Genomic DNA, 15,113 nt, shown 5'->3' on the forward strand with positions numbered 1-15,113 from the left:
TAAACCTAACCTAACCCTAACCCTAGGCCCTAACCCTAACCACTATCCCAACCCTAACCCTAACCTAACCCTAACCCTAGGCCCTAACCCTAACCACTATTCCAACCCTAAACCTAACCTAACCCTAACCCTAGGCCCTAACCCTAACCACTATCCTAACCCTAAACCTAACCCTAACCCTAGGCCCTAACCCTAACCACTATCCCAACCCTAAACCTAACCTAACCCTAACCCTAGGCCCTAACCCTAACCAATGTCCCAACCCTAAACCTAACCTAACCCTAACCCCAGGCCCTAACCCTAACCCTAGGCCCTAACCCTAACCCTAACCCTAGGCCCCAACCCTAACCCTAACCCTAACCCTAACCCCAGGCCCTAACCCTAACCCCACCCCTTATATGGTCATTATATAAAGATAAAAATTTCATATACATTTGGGAATAAATATAAATAATTAATTAATTGGGGTTATAAACATGTTAAAATTGATTAAAAAACATAGGGGAATACGTCTAATTTGATCTGGGAATTCATAGGGTTAAAATACATACATTCAACAATTCATTTCAATTAAAAACACATTATACATAATCAAATTCATGGGGACATAATAAAATTAATAAATATAGGGTTAAAATTAATGGTAATAGGGATTTAAATTCATTTATTCAATTTTATACAGCATTTTAAGGGTTAAAAAGGGAAATTCTAAAGCCAAAAGCAAAAACAAAATACTAAAGCGAAAATTAAAAGACGATTATAACAGAGGTTATAAAAGGCGAACGGAAGGGAGAGAGCCATTTCTAACCTGATCGCCTAAGGGACAGCATTGCAGCCAATCATTCCACTCACTTTTTGAGTTTTTCAGTGTGCCATACACCTGAGGAAGGCCGCTATTGGCCGAAACGTCGTGTGGGCACACCTTCCTTTGTTGTTGAGCAAGGCATTTTTTTGAGGAAGCATTTTATTTTGAAAGCCATTTGATTTTATAGGAATTTGATATTTTGATTTTATTTTTTATTTTAAAACAACTGAGAATAAGTTGATTTACATTTAGGACAAGACAAAGACAATTCATTTTAAGACTTTTATTTTGAAAAATTTCAAAACAAATTCATTTTATAGGAAGTTTTATTTCGTTGTTTAAGAAAAACTTTTTTATTTTACAAAAACAAGACAAATTACAAAGAGGGGACTCCGCAGGGATGTGGAGACGGGACGGGTGGAGGGCGAGTGCACCTCCCGCCCCTTTCAGATCTGGAGGGGGACGGGGAAAACCCTTCCCTAACCCTAACCCTAGGCCCCAACCCTAACCCTAACCCTAACCCCAGGCCCTAACCCTAACCCCACCCCTTATATGGTCATTATATAAAGATAAAAATTTCATATACATTTGGGAATAAATATAAATAATTAATTAATTGGGTTTATAAACATGTTAAAATTGATTAAAAAACATAGGGGAATACGTCTAATTTGATCTGGGAATTCATAGGGTTAAAATACATACATTCAACAATTCATTTCAATTAAAAACACATTATACATAATCAAATTCATGGGGACATAATAAAATTAATAAATATAGGGTTAAAATTAATGGTAATAGGGATTTAAATTCATTTATTCAATTTTATACAGCATTTTAAGGGTTAAAAAGGGAAATTCTAAAGCCAAAAGCAAAAACAAAATACTAAAGCGAAAATTAAAAGACGATTATAACAGAGGTTATAAAAGGCGAACGGAAGGGAGAGAGCCATTTCTAACCTGATCGCCTAAGGGACAGCATTGCAGCCAATCATTCCACTCACTTTTTGAGTTTTTCAGTGTGCCATACACCTGAGGAAGGCCGCTATTGGCCGAAACGTCGTGTGGGCACACCTTCCTTTGTTTTTGAGCAAGGCATTTTTTTGAGGAAGCATTTTATTTTGAAAGCCATTTGATTTTATAGGAATTTGATATTTTGATTTTATTTTTTATTTTTCAAAACAACTGAGAATAAGTTGATTTACATTTAGGACAAGACAAAGACAATTCATTTTAAGACTTTTATTTTGAAAAATTTAAAAACAAATTCATTTTATAGGAAGTTTTATTTCGTTGTTTAAGAAAAACTTTTTTATTTTACAAAAACAAGACAAATTACAAAGAGGGGACTCCGCAGGGATGTGGAGACGGGACGGGTGGAGGGCGAGTGCACCTCCCGCCCCTTTCAGATCTGGAGGGGGACGGGGAAAACCCTTCCCTAACCCTAACCCTAACCCTAACCCTACCCTAACCCTAACCCTAACCCTAAACCCTAACCCTAACCCTAACCCTAACCCTCTAACCCCCTAACCCTAACCCTAACCCTAACCCTAACCCCCTAACCCCTAACCCCTAACCCTAACCCTAACCCCCTAACCCTAACCCTAACCCTCTAACCCTAACCCTAACACCCTAACCCTAACCCTAACCCCAACCCCAACCCTAACCCTAACCCTAACCCCCTAACCCTAACCCTCTAACCCTAACCCTAACCCTAACCCCTAACCCCTAACCCCTAACCCTAACCCCCTAACCCTTAACCCTTAACCCTAACCCCAACCCCAACCCTAACCCTAACTCCCTAACCCCTAACCCTCTAACCCTCTAACCCTAACCCTAACCCCTAACCCCTAACCCTAATCCTAACCCTGCGTGAGTCCTACCTGAGTCCTACGTGAGTCCTGCATGAGACCTGCGTGAGTCCTACCTGAGTCCTGCGTGAGTCCTACGTGAGTCCTGCATGAGGCCTGCATGAGTCCTACGTGAGTCCTGCATGAGGCCTGCATGAGTCCTACGTGAGTCCTGCATGAGACCTGCATGAGTCCTGCGTGAGTCCTACGTGAGTCCTGCGTGAGTCCTACGTGAGTCTTGCGTGAGTCCTGCGTGAGTCCTACCTGAGTCCTGCATGAGTCCTGTATGAGGCCTGCATGAGACCTGCGTGAGTCCTGAGTCCTGCGTGAGTCCAGCGTGAGTCCAGCGTGAGTCCTGCGTGAGTCTTGCGTGAGTCCTGCGTGAGTCCTACCTCAGTCCTGTATGAGTCCTGCGTGAGTCCTACGTGAGTCCCGCGAGAGTCCCGCATGAGTCCCACGTGAGTCCTGCGTGAGTCCCACGTGAGTCCTACCTCAGTCCTACCTCAGTCCTGCATGAGTCCTGCGTGAGTCCTGCGTGAGACCTGCGTGAGACCTGCGTGAGTCCTACCTCAGTCCTGCATGAGTCCTGTATGAGTCCTGCGTGAGTCCTGCGTGAGTCTCGTGAGAGTCCCACATGAGTCCCACGTGAGTCCTACCTAAGTCCTGCGTGAGTCCTGCGTGAGTCCCACGTGAGTCCAGCCTCAGTCCTGCATGAGTCCTGCGTGAGTCCTACCTCAGTCCTGCGTGAGTCCTGCGTGAGTCCTACGTGAGTCCTACGTGAGTCCTGCGTGAGTCCTGCGTGAGTCCCACGTGAGTCCTACCTCAGTCCTGCATGAGTCCTGCGTGAGTCCTGCGTGAGTCTCGTGAGAGTCCCACGTGAGTCCTACCTAAGTCCTGCGTGAGTCCTGTGTGAGTCCTGCGTGAGTCCCACGTGAGTCCAGCCTCAGTCCTGCATGAGTCCTGCGTGAGTCCTACCTCAGTCCTGCGTGAGTACTGCGTGAGTCCTGCATGAGTCCTACGTGAGTCCTAAGTGAGACTTGCGTGAGACCTGCGTGAGTCCTGCGTGAGACCTGCGTGAGTCCTGCGTGAGGCCCGCGTGAGTCCTGCATGAGACCTACATTAGTCCTGCGTGAGTCCTACCTGAGTCCTGCGTGAGTCCTGTATGAGGCCTGCGTGAGTCCTACCTGAGTCCTGCGTGAGTCCTACCTGAGTCCTGCGTGAGTCCTGCGTGAGTCCTACGTGAGTCCTGCGTGAGTCCTGCATGAGTCCTGCGTGAGTCCGGTGTGAGTCCTGCATTAGGCCTGCGTGAGTCCTGCGTGAGTCCTGCATTAGGCCTGCGTGAGTCCTGCGTAAGTCCCGCGTGAGTCCCACATGAGTCCTACGTGAGTCCTGCGTGAGTCCTGCATGAGTCCTGCGTGAGTCCGGCGTGAGTCCTGCATTAGGCCTGCATGAGTCCTGCATGAGTCCTGCGTGAGTCCTGCGTGAGTCCTACGTGAGTCCTGCATTAGGCCTGCGTGAGTCCTGCGTAAGTCCCGCGTGAGTCCCACGTGAGTCTTGCGTGAGTCCTGCATGAGTCCCGCGTGAGTCCCACGTGAGTCTTGCGTGAGTCCTGCATGAGTCCTACGTGAGTCCTGTATGAGGTCTACCTGAGTCCTACGTGAGTCCTGCATGAGACCTGCGTGAGTCCTACCTGAGTCCTGCGTGAGTCCTGCGTGAGTCCTACGTGAGTCCTGCATGAGACCTGCGTGAGTCCTGCGTGAGTCCTACGTGAGTCCTGCGTGAGTCCTACGTGAGTCCTGCGTGAGTCCTGCGTGAGTCTTGCGTGAGTCCTGCGTGAGTCCTGCGTGAGTCCTACGTGAGTCCTGCGTGAGTCCTACGTGAGTCCTGCGTGAGTCCTGCGTGAGGCAGACACATCCAGTTCTAGCTCCAGATACTGGGTTTATGGTTATGATAGTAACTGAAATCAAACAAAATATTTTTTAAAAATCACATAAATTATTTTAATAACTAATTAAATAAAATTGTTTTAATAACCTTATAATTACTGATGTGTAATATTTTATGAACTAATAATGACACCTCTCATAAACGGTCGGGCCTGCAGAGAAGGTCCTGAAGGTCCTGGCGGACCTCCTCTGGTCGCTGGTTTCCACTGGACTGAACTGTAAACTTATCCAGGACGACGGCATCCTAAAGGGTAGAGAAGTTAGCTTGTTCCTGGAGGCTCATTGCTTCAAACTGAGACAATCTGCAGCTTTAAGCAACCTGCTGTGGTTCACTCACACACCCTGCAGTTCTCCTGAGCAGCTCAGTCACATCCACCTTACAAGCAACAACTACATTACTAATTAATATACTTGTTGCTTGCTGCCTAAACAAATAAGCAACTGTTTGCTAACAAGTTCAATATATCAAGTTAAAAGCTGATGATATGTCAGTGTTGTGTTCACTACTTGTTTCTGATGGAAACTATTGTGCGTGCAGTGTTGTATGAATGTCTTATTAACATGTTGATCAGCTGTTTTCTGTCTGATCTGAAGGCAGCTGAGGATGTTAATCTGTTTCCTCCTCTGCTCTCTGACTCCTCTGTATTACACATGAATGTAGGAGTTCTCTGTGTTGTGTGATCACCTCTCACTGATCAACGTTCATTTATTTCAACCAAAGCCGTTTCTACTCAAACCAAATCTGCATCATATTCCATCTGCATATATATGACAACAAATTCTACTTTTTACTCAGAAAAAACTTCATTTAAGGAATTTAGCTGCATTAACATCAAGATCAAAACAAACTATAAATAAAATAAAATATTTTGAACAAAATGTTTTGAATTAACTATAAATTCATGAGCAGCAATAAACAAATTTCTTCAGTCAGTTCTTTACTTTCTCCTTGTTTTTCTTTCAACACCATTAACGTTACCTGTGATTCTTCATCACTTCTGTCTCGTCTCTCCTGATTCCTTCACTCAGTCTGGAAATGTAAAAAGCTTCCTCTTAATAGTCTGACAGAGCATGAAGCAGAACTTTAACTTGTACGGTGTTAATTACAGTAATTGTGGACCAACGACACACAGTGTGAATACATCAGCAGTCAAGCTATCAAACTATCAGCTACATTAACATTACTGTAATGTAAAGTAGCAGCAGATAAACTGGACGCTTAAACAACATTAATGTCAATTTATAAAACTTCTGCTTCACTGAAGAGTTTTTCTAGCTACTTACTTTGTTGTCTTTTGTCTGACAGATTATTATTTGATGCTGCACATGTCAGTTAATGTCATATATGATCCTCTGAACTCTGATTCATTCGTCTATCTCATGAAAGCGGCTCCAGTCTGCCTGCTAGCTTCAGCACGGAGGGTTCGTTTGTTTTAACACCAGCGCAGCAGGAGTGGGTGGTGGTTTGTTGGTCCGTGTTAACACTAACAGACGTCTCCGTGTCTCATAAAAGGACACAATGTTCCAACAGAAAACAAAACAAGCGCTCCTAGAAGCTCCAACAGAAACTGTGGTAGGAAGCCAGTCTGAGCTAACAGCTGTAAAGTGATGGAAAGTTTGCTTAAACACTGTTTCAGAATTTGAGAGGTGGGTAAACGGCGTTTACGTGCGTTTAGCCTCCACTACAGCCCTGCTTGTAAGACAAAGAGCTCTCGGATTAAAAACTGCTTTTTATTTAAACCGCATTTTATTTTAGCCATTGTGAGCTTAAATAATGTTTGTATTTTAGATCGACACAAAAGGACGTTTGGTGTTAATTTATATTTGAGGAGAGAAGAAATACGTTGATGCAACGGGGCCCTCTAGTGGTCACAGGGGTCGTACACACATGAGTAGTCTGTGTGTAGCAAGAAAAGGCCTTAATTTGAACAAACAAATGAGGAGAAAACAACATTCAGCTTCTCACAGAGGAAGAAGGATTCATCATCTCTCTGTGTTTACAGACCTGCTGCTTCAGCCAATCATCTCTGTGTCTTCTACCATGGACGGGGTCTCCGAGGCCCAGCAGCAGGGGTTTCTGGTGCGTCAGGGCTCCAACTTCACCATCAGCTGCTCTGTCCAGCCTCAGTACCCAGGAGGCTCCTTCCAGCTCACCTTCACCTCCTCCAACACGGCACACAACTACACCCAGCCAGCTGTCAATCACTCTGCTGACTTCCTGTTTCCCCTGCCAGCAGCAGGGGTTTCTGGTGCGTCAGGGCTCCAACTTCACCATCAGCTGCTCCGTCCAGCCTCAGTACCCAGGAGGCTCCTTCCAGCTCACCTTCACCTCCTCCAACACGGCACACAACTACACCCAGCCAGCTGTCAATCACTCTGCTGACTTCCTGTTTCCCCTGCCAGCAGCAGGGGTTTCTGGTGCGTCAGGGCTCCAACTTCACCATCAGCTGCTCCGTCCAGCCTCAGTACCCAGGAGGCTCCTTCCAGCTCACCTTCACCTCCTCCAACACGGCACACAACTACACCCAGCCAGCTGTCAATCACTCTGCTGACTTCCTGTTTCCTGCTGCAGACCCCGCCCACCAAGGAAGCTACAGCTGTGTTTATGGCGTCTATGTTTTTGCTCATAACTTCTCCTCTGAGAGCCGTCTGCTGTCTCTCACTGTCACAGGTAAGCTGAAGCAGAGTGTGAAGCTCAGTGGAACTGAGACGTCACACTGACTTTGTTTCCATGTTTGTAAAACATGATAAAAAGTCATCAGGCAGCAGGACCGACCCAGCGACCTACAGAGAGCTGAGGCAGAATCTGATGAAGGAACTGTAAACTGTTTCCTTCCCGGCTTCTTTAATGTTATTGAACCATAACAACTGTGTTGTAGTGAAAAGTAAAAGACAGCAAACAAGTCAGTGAAGCCAGATAAGCACTATAATGATAATAAACAGGACTTAACATGATGAGCTGAATGTCATCAGGAGAACTCAGAGCTTCACCAGGATCACATTTGATTTAACTGCATGTAAAGATGTTGATTGTTAACAATCACTTGAATCATTTCAACCAGACAGGAGCTTTAAGGAGACAATCAGCAGACTTTCATTCATTCTTTCAAACCGGCTGTAAACACATGAGTTGTTTTTGTCCAACATCATCAGCATACAGAGAAGATCAGATGAACATATAATCAAGAAGCTGCTTCACACTTCAGTGATTTTAGGAGATTTAACGTCACTAAAGTTTCTGTTTGATGGGAGCTGTTGTTCTCATGATGTCATGTGATCTAATGTGATGACTGAATGTGTCTCGTCAGATCCAACAGTTCATATCATCAGACTGGTCGTCCTGCCGGTGACTCTGCTGTTGGTCGTCGCTGTCGTCGTTTTCATCCTGAAGGTACTGAACACATGTTTGTTGTTTAGAGGACTGGTTGAAATGAAGCACTCAGCCTGTTTATATTGAACTGAAGAGAGGAGTGATGCAGTAACTTAGATCTGTGTTGTCATGTCTCTCCAGGCCAGCAGGGGGCAGAAGTCAGACCCACAGGAGAACATTGAGCTGGATTCTTATAACCTCGGTGTTTCCAGAGCTGAAGGAGAGCCGGCTGAAGAGGAAGGAGCTCAGGGAGCAGAGTAGGACCTCCAAGGAGCCACAAACCACTGAAGAAGAAAATCATCTTTGGTTTCATCTCTCCTCTCAGTCTCAGCCAGGTTTTTGCAGCCCAGTACGGCGAGGAATGACGTCCATACTGGTCGATTCCACAGCTTCTGATTTACATCCAGCACCAACGCTCAGTGCCACAACAGGAAGTAGCGAGACCTTTATTAAGACCAGTAGAAGAAGAGCAGAGAGGAGATCTGACTGGACCATTTGTAACATAATTATCTGTATATAGTTATATTTTATCATCATTAACTTCTCTCATGTGAACAGCTGTAACTGTTTTTACTTAAATATTTTGATGAATCCAGAGTTTTATGGTCTCATCTGGATAAATGTTGAGTCAACAAATCATTTAAAAATCCATCCAATTGTTTGATGAGTTTATATCTTTTTTCTTCACTGTCTTTTATATACTATAAACTACTTATTCAGCTGAAATGTGTTATTGCTTCTTTTAAGAATATTTGCTTTTTGAGTTAAAGTAACTAAATAAAAGAAAAAGTTATTGAGTGAAATCAAATGTTTTATCTTTGTTTTGCTGTTTTTATGAAAAAAATCTGATGTTTGACAGAATTTAAAGCAAATGTGTTTCTGCTGAATGTTCACTCATTTATTGTATGTGACAGTTTCATGCTAATAAATCAGTTTCTAATGTATCAATAACACTTTTACACTTTGTTTTATTTTGAATGTCAGACCCCCAAATATAATTAGCATTTTCATGATATTCTGGTCAGTTTAGTGCACCTCTCCCTCTCTACACTGAAAATCAAATAATACAATTATTGTTTGATTTGTGACAATAAAAGAAAAAGACAGAAACAAAGTGTTAAAACTGCACTTATAAGGACACAATCAGATGTGTTGATGTCTAACTGTTGGTGCTGCAGTTTGACTTCCAGCTCAGCTGATACAACACATGACACCTGTGTGATGTCACTGATGTCAGGTGAGTCCATCATGAGAGAATCCAGAGCGAAACACACAGGAGACAAAGTGAACACATCAGATCACATCAGCTTTCTGCTCGGCTTCTCATTTACTGTCAGCGTGCAGCAGATAATGATTCACATCAGGGTTTCAAATCTCCACCAAACGCTCTGTTGAAAGCAGTTAGTTTGACTTTAAAGTGTGTTTAGTTGCAGCAGCAGACTGAAGGAAACATCTTAACCAGCAGAGTGTGAAGAGAAAACCAACCAAAACCTTCTCACACAGTGACGTTCTCTCCTTCTGCAGCCAACAACATCCAAAGCAACTTGAGACAGTTTGACTTTCTGTGTCCTCTTTGTTCATTTGTATTATTTTGTTAGAAGTGTCGGCCAAGTCTCTCTCCTCACATTTAACATTTGTCACTCAGGTTTTGTTTGTTTTGTGTTTTTTTTAAATGTTTAAGTCAAACCTCAGAAAAAGATGCACATAAAGCAGAATGTACAGTCTTTGTACCTTCATCTCAATGGATTTCCTGTTCTGAAGCACAGGGTTTATATAGAATACAGAATGTAGAAATAGAATTTATTTTAAAAAGGCTTGAAATTCTTTCATTTTTTTATTTGCAAGTTTCATTTTTCTTGATAAGGTGTCTCCTGTAGGGTTAATATAAACCCTAATCCTTCAACATTACTAACAACAGCTACAATATTAACAGTTCAGTTATACGTCGGCTGTGTCTATAAATAAGCACAGACACAGTGGTCTGCCTACAGTATGCTTAGCAATCTCCCAACTATTTTATTAAACTTAACAGCCTCTCGTGTAATTTGTCAAACTCTAAACTTTTCCAACTTCAACATGAATTGGCTGCAAAATGATCGCAAGTCCTCTGTTAATATATCAAATCCACTAATCTGTCAACAGCAGCCTCGTCCAAAAACTAAAGACTTCAGATCATTTATCATCATTGATGAACCTGACAAAGAAGATTGTCATTTTTAAACAGTACTTTGCCTTAAACATCATCACAATACCTGCTAGTTTTCCCTTTAGCGAGGTGCATGAAGTCCCGCTGCAGAGAATGACTGACATCCTCACTGACGACCTGCATGATGAGACGACAGATTACATTTTCATTTTTATTTTGACCCCATAACAGCGTGTTGACATGTAAATATAAATGCAACAGACGGGGGGCGCTGTTTCACTCACTGCATTTGAATACTGTCCACCGTACAGCAGGTTACGTCTTTAAAGATGAAAGTTCAAATGCTGTTTTCATTTTTAAATTGAAGAAAAATGCATTTTAATTTTAATTGTGAGGTAAATATTGATGCATAAATGGAAAATCAGGTTACATTGTTTATATTGCATTTTAATTTTCAAATTTGAATAACATTTGAATATTGTCCACAGTACAGCAAGTACGACTTTGAAAAAGTCCGTTTTCATTTTAGTACAGTTTTATTTAATTTTAATATGTCCATCCAGTATGTCAACATAACAATGCAAATTGTATTATTGCATTTTCATTTTAATTTTTACTCAAATAACACATACATACAGTATTATAATGCTATTATGGAATTACATTTTCATTTTCAAGTTTACATGATCATGTCTCCCATAGGCTTCCATACAGCTCGCTCAGAAATATTAACATATAATCTCCAATATTATAGGAATGATGTTCCATCAGTGGACCAATCACATCATGAGAGATAGAGATCATTATTCATTGATCTTTCATGTCCAAAGCTTCATACTGATTGTTTAAATTTAAACTGAGATTAAACATTATGTGTATTAAAGATTTGAGGTCAGCAGCTGCTCTAACAAACTGACAGAGTCTCAGAGTTATAACAGAAGGACATGAAGAGGTTTGATTCTGAGTTTACAATTACAATTTACAATTTCACTTAGCAGACGCTTTTATTCAAAGCAACATACATCTGAGACTGATTCAACACCAACAGGGATCCAGTCAGGAGACAACAACACAAGTAAGTGACGTAAAGCTTAAGTTTGAGTCTGATAGGACGTAGATGCCAACAGGCGGCACACAGAGGCAACACATAGAGTACATAGAAGCAGCTTTATTTATTTATTTATTTATTTTATTTTTGTCTTTTTGTTTTTTTCTCTACCTTCAGTTCGTCAGGTGCAGAGATGTTTTCTGCGTCTTTAGTCTTCTCTTAAAGACTGAGAGGGACTCTGCAGATCAAGCAGAGTTTGGTAACTTGTTCCACCACCAGGGAACTACAGAGGAGAAGGGTCTAGCTGGTGACTTAGGGTCCTGTTGTGGTACCAGGCGCCTTTCATTGGCAGAGCGTAGTGAGCAGGAGGGAGTGTAGACCTGAATGAGGGAGTTCAGGTAGGCGGGAGCTGTTTTAGTTGCTGTTTTGTAAGCGAGTGTCAGGGTTTTGAATTTGATGCGGGCAGCAACTGGGAGCCAGTGGAGGGAGATGAACAGCAGGGTGACATGTGCTGTTTTGGGCTGATTGAAGACCAGATGTGCTGCTGCGTTCTGGATCATCTGCAGAGGTTTGAACGTACATGCGGGGAGGCCTGCCAGTAAGGAGTTGCAGTAGTCAATGCGTGATATTACGAGAGTCTGTAGCAGGAGATGTGCTGCATGCTCAGACAGGTAGAGTCTGATCCTCCTGATATTGTACAGGACAAACCAACACGACTGAGCAACTGAGGCCACGTGAACCTTAAAGGTTAGTTGGTCATCGATCATGACACCCAAGTTACAGGCAGACTTTGTGGACATGAGTTGGGTTGATTCCAGCTGGATGCTGATGTTTTGTTGTATGGAGGGACTGGCTGGGATGGTAAGGCTCAAGCTCAGTCTTAGAGACGTTGAGTTGAAGGTGACGTGTTATCTTATCGTATCCTATTGTATAGTATCGTATATTATTGTTTCGTATTGTATCGTAGGTTATTGTATCGTATCACGTATCACTGTTGCTCGTCACCAGTGTTTTCTCTGTAAAACTGAAACTCTTTATGTGAATCTTAACCAACATATTTCCATTTCCTGTTATGTGACCGGCCTGCTGTGATTGGTTGTCTGTTGCAGGTGGTCCAGCCCATCAGTCCGGTCTCTGTCAGGGAGACTCGGTCCTGCCTGTGGAAACCTGGAAGTGTGTCGACCTGGCCCACGCCATCAGGCCATCAGATAGCCAATGCAACAGCTGGCTTGTTGTAGCAGCCTGAAGGACTCTTTATACATCCATGGAAGGACTGTTAAGGACTGTTGTTAAACTAACGGGAGAAATGATCTGGACTGTGCAGCGCAGCAGCAGCAGCAGGACGCTGCCAGGGAGGCTGGAGAGAGAAGCAACTGGAGAAACAACCAGGAGAGTTAGCTTGTTTGTCATTGTTGCTAATGATATCAGACTGGTTAACCAGCAGCCATAAAGTTCTGTTAACTAACAAATAAGATGACCAACAGTCACAAATGGATGTTATGAAGAAGACATCAGATAACGTGAGTCAGATACAGCTTCTCTCTCTCTCTGTCTCTTTGTTTGCTAATTTCATCTCTGATGGTTAAATGTCTCTCTGTGTGGCTGTTGTGTGAATTTATCTCCTTAACAAGAATGCAGCAGATATATAATGTGTTGTGGGTAGTTTGCTTGTTGAAGTTACAGTGAGCTGTCTGGACTCACTCATTCATGTGGAATTGATCCTGTTTTTAATTGAGTGGTTGTTCAGTCACCTGTTGATGTCGTATGATTAGTGAATGAGTGCAGGAGGTCTGGCTGCTTGCTTCTGACAGTTTCTTTAGTTTGTTTTTAAGCTGAGACGTATATTGAGTAATAAACTTAAAGTAACTAGAATAACAAGTGTAAACTACTGGTGTAACTGATCGTAGTTGATCTGTGATCCGTACGGATCGCCCCCCACGGTTCGGCAGGCATATGAACTGCGGATTAATTGCAAAATTTAATGTCTCTTTTAAGACAAAGTAAACAAACTGCTGTCAGTACAAGTCATGGACAGACAGTGTGTCGCTAACAGGAATTTTGAAGAGCAACGATCCAACCAGCATCTAACGAGTCCGAAGTGACATCTGTAGGTGTGTTTACACGCTGTTTGATGTGCTGCAGCTGAGCAGCTAATTAGCATCTAGCTGCTAACTGACGTTAGTGGTGAATGTTTATTTGGTGGCTCGTTCAACAAGCTGCAGGACAAGACGTGTGTTCATGTTTCTAAGTTATCATCAAGTTTTGATGATGTGGACAGAGGCTGTTTCATTCACTACCGTGTTTAAAAGAGGAAGGTATCATGCCTCATATTGCAATAACTGAGCATTTACTATTTCATATATTTTATTTTATTTTATTTAAGCATTGGACATCTTAAATGTTGTTTGTCTTGAATGTTTTCATTTAAGACCATGGGCAAAAGTTCATTGCTGTTTCGTGCTGTAAGAGTGTTACAGAATAAATAGAAAGTTTTATTGTCTCCCCCCTTTTTTTTTTTGCTGATCCAAAAAATGATCCGATCCGTGACTCAAATCCGATACGATGCAAACTGTTAGTTTTGTGATCCGTTGCACCCCTAGTGTTAACATGTCAGCTTTGTAGACTATATTCTGTATATCGTGCACATAAATAAGAGTGTGTAAGTCATGTATTTGATACATGCATTAATACTTTCTGATGTGAACCTACACTTTTAGATCTGTGAATGTTTTTAGTGTTCAGTCTTTCTAGTATTCAGCACTGATCTGTTCCTGTATCACATTATAAACTTTGTGGTACTTTATATATTTTTGTATACTAAGAAAATACACAGGAAACACGTGTAAATCATGTGATATCTTGTCTGTTTTTGATTTGTGAGAACATAAATCTGTTGTCACAATAGAGTAATACTATAAATTTGAATTTCACTTTGTCGGTAAAATCACATCTGAACCAGTCCACGGCTAAAATGAGCTCTTCTTTGTTTAGAAACAATATTTATATGCTAAATGTCTATAAATAAGCAGCCTTTACACCACTCAAGGGTTTTTGTTTTTAAAAGCAAATTGTCTTATTGGCATATAAAATTCCCCCCCCCCCCTCTGATTTCATCAGGTGGGACAATGATATAGTTTGATGTGGTTTGTTGGTTTTCTTCCTGTCCTCCCCAGTTGTTTGAGTCACCAGCTGCCACTGGTGTGGGGGTTGAATGCAGCTCATTTTTGTAGGATACAGCAGAAAGGCCTATATACATACAGTACATTATATACAAACTTTGTATGAAGTTTGGTGTTATCATTTATTTTACAATAATTATAGGTCTTATATGTATAATTCAGTAGTGGGGATGACCTATGAGGGGAAGGGAAAAATGGAATGAGGGTGACAGTTTAGTGATAAAGTGCTGCAGAAAAATAAAATCAAAACTAAAATGTGTAGCTCTGTACTGCAGTTTTTCCTTTATTAGGGCCCGAGCACCTAGTGGTTCACTCACACTCTCCATTCAAATATATGAGTATCAGTTACTTATTGTCTCTACACACCTGACAGTACACATGTCAATCAAACTTTGACCAGGTCATGTGGGTTAAACGTCTTTACTTTTCTAAAAATAGACTCGATGAAAATTAGGAAATTAATTTGTTTTACACACAAACTCATCAAGAGTTTTGTTTACTAATTGAAATTCAAGTGAATGGGCCCAAAACTTGCATCATTTTGATGCCACAGGTGTGAGCGAGACAGACAGGTGTGAGCGAGACAGACATGTCTCACCCTGCAGAAAACTCATCCTCACACTGTTGAGATTTGATGTTTCGCCATGACAGAGGAAGTTGCTATAACTTCATTGTAAATGCTCCAGTCTGCACCAAACCCTCAGTGATGCACACTGGCTGAATAGCGCCCCCTATGAAATCTCAGCGAAGCAGCCCCAACAGCAGGT

Source organism: Thunnus albacares, chromosome 9 (assembly GCF_914725855.1).
Source record: "Thunnus albacares chromosome 9, fThuAlb1.1, whole genome shotgun sequence".
In the NCBI taxonomy this organism is placed as follows: Eukaryota; Metazoa; Chordata; class Actinopteri; order Scombriformes; family Scombridae; genus Thunnus; species Thunnus albacares.